Source organism: Ixodes scapularis, unplaced genomic scaffold (assembly GCF_016920785.2).
Source record: "Ixodes scapularis isolate PalLabHiFi unplaced genomic scaffold, ASM1692078v2 ptg000854l_1__unscaffolded, whole genome shotgun sequence".
Lineage (NCBI taxonomy): Eukaryota > Metazoa > Arthropoda > Arachnida > Ixodida > Ixodidae > Ixodes > Ixodes scapularis.
This window is the reverse complement of record NW_024610056.1, coordinates 767,501-770,000: the sequence shown is the minus strand read 5'-3', so window position 1 is coordinate 770,000 and position 2,500 is coordinate 767,501. Positions and strand designations below refer to the sequence as shown.

General features: G+C 53.0%; 1 pseudogene; it reads right to left on the bottom strand.

Annotated features, from left to right (window-relative positions):
- The window catches only part of LOC120848973, a 7,876-nt pseudogene that overhangs the window by 2,871 nt on the left and 2,505 nt on the right, over positions 1-2,500 (bottom strand).

The following is a 2,500-nucleotide window of genomic DNA, read 5'->3' as shown; positions in this document are numbered from 1 at the left end:
TTAATGACAGTCCCATCTGGCCGGAGAAGACAGCGGCAAACCGCGGGCCCAGCCCGCACCCCGAGCGCGGGAACCCCTAGGGCCCCCAACACTACCTGGTCTGTAGCAGTTAATGTTTGAAGGTGGCCGCGAACCTCCCCAGATGGCCCTGCTCTTGGCATTGGGTTGCCAATGTGCTGGAGCTCGAGTACCTCCACTCCATGGTGAGGGGCTATTCACCGTTGCCTCACCCCTTCCCCGTACCCTACCCATCAGTACGGGGTTTTGGAGGGTAGCGTGGGCGGGGGCACCGCTGCATGGGGGAGTATTCCCGGGTTTCACCTTCCTGTTGTTGTGCAAGTGAGTGTGTCTGTGTGTTTGTGAGTTCCCTTCCCCCATCCCTCCCATCCCTTCCCTCCTCCCTGTGCGCCAGGAAGCGCCTGGGCACGTGTTGCGTGTCGGAAGGTGCAGAGCACTTTGCACCTGTGGTGCGGGCGGGGACGCTCACCGATTATTGCACTGTGCCCGCTTTTTCCGACAGGCAATCACTTTTTTGTTATGTTAGCCCTCTTCGTTCTAATGTGCCTAATTTTGCCCCAATGAGGTTTAACATTTCTCCAATTAGTTTAAGAATTTTTTGGTTTTTTAGAATGTTAATTTTATCTTTATCCGTGACAGTGGTCACTTTGCCGGGCAATAAATTGTACACTTGTTCCGCGAGAGGTTTTAGTAACGGGCATTCATTAAGATAGTGTAGGAAATTAACGCACTGCCTCCCGCAGAAGCAGTTTTGGTCGGGAGACAGTTTCACTCTATAGAGGTAATAAGGCAGCCTGCCATGATTGGTGACGACCTGTGAGACGTAAAAGTTTGCTGGAAAATTGTCTGGTATATCGTATATACTAGGAGTAGATAGGGACAGATTTTGAGTCGGGGCTCTTGTAAAAAATTTAAGAAAAACTTGTCCCCTGCCCGCTCCCGCTTTCGCACCGCAGGCTTAACCCAATTCCAATAAAAATGAATAGGATCATGTGATCAAGTGAAAATTTCAGGAAAAAGCCAATTGGAATTAAGGGATTATAAATGAAACCAACTATTGTATTGTACAGCCAGTGGAACGGCCCGGGAAAACCAGTGGTACTAAAAGTACCCACTTGCTCGACTCACTGTCCGGCTCCGCTACTAAGACATGAGTGCGTCTCACAGCGGGTCCGACGGTCACTGAATGGCAACCATGAACCATCCAGCCCCGCCGATCAGTGATCACTTTTATATCCCTCGGCTCCCCTGGAGATCACCCCCGCCACCATGCGGGGGCACCTCCCTACGTGGGAAGTTACGAGGGGCACCACCTTTATGATAGCTTCCCCTGGTATGGACCCCGCCTCAGGGGCTCCGCTTCCATGGGGTAAGCTAGGGTTCCCAGGCTCGTTTTGTCCCCCCCGTCCACATGCAGAACCCCAGTGCTAGGGTTCCCCATCCCAGGTGGGGGGGTTTTCGCCAGAGCCTCCGTTGCAGCAATAAAGCTGGCAGGGCGCACCACGAGCAGGTGGAGGTTGACTTCCCACGCGGCAACAACCGCGGGGGCTTGCGACAGTGGGAATCTCGTTAATCCATTCATGCGCGGCACTAATTAGATGACGAGGCATTTGGCTATTTTTTTTCCAACCCACCTCCACCCCGGTCCCGGCATGCTATCCCAACATGCTTTCCCTAGACCGACATTGTGGGCGTTTCCGCCACACGCTCTTTACACGCACTCACCGGTGCGAGTCCCCTAAAGTGGTATTTATAACCACATAGGGGTATGCCCTTCTAAGCTCTGACCACTGGTATTGGCCATGAGCGAGCGGCCAGGCGTCATGCCTTCCTCCTTTTGCTGCCGCATGCGGCGGTCTTCAGAAAGACCGTCCTCTCCGCATCTCACACTAGGTGATTTAATCAATTCCATCGTTCTCCACGCTCCGTTATCCCAACAAACTCCTCTTTAGGTTACTCCAAAACCTCCAAATCCTTCTTCCTCGGCTTTGACCTTCATGACATGAGGGTGGGACCTCAGGCCTTCTTTGTCCGGGACGTAGAACGCCGGAACACACCAAATATGGCCAGCGACCCTTGCAGCGCTCGCACACTCATCAGTTTCGTGTCCGCTTTGGTGACACCCAGCCCATGGAGGTCGGCCCTTGACGATGTTGACCACACCCCTCTGTACGACACTGTACAGGAGGTGACGATGGGTGTTCCGCTCCTATCAGCTTTGGCATAGGCTACAACCTCATCGTTCCTCGCATAATAATTCTGTTTCCTTCTATGGGCTGTAGAGAGTCATAGTTACTCCCGCCGTTTACCCGCGCTTTGATGAATCTCTTCACGTTGACATTCAGAGCACTGGGCAGAAATCACATTGCGTCAACACCGACCAGCGGCCATCGCAATGCTTTGTTTTAATTAGACAGTCGGATTCCCCCGGTCCGTGCCAGTTCTGAGTTGACTGTTTTTTGCCGGCCGAAGCATAGCACTT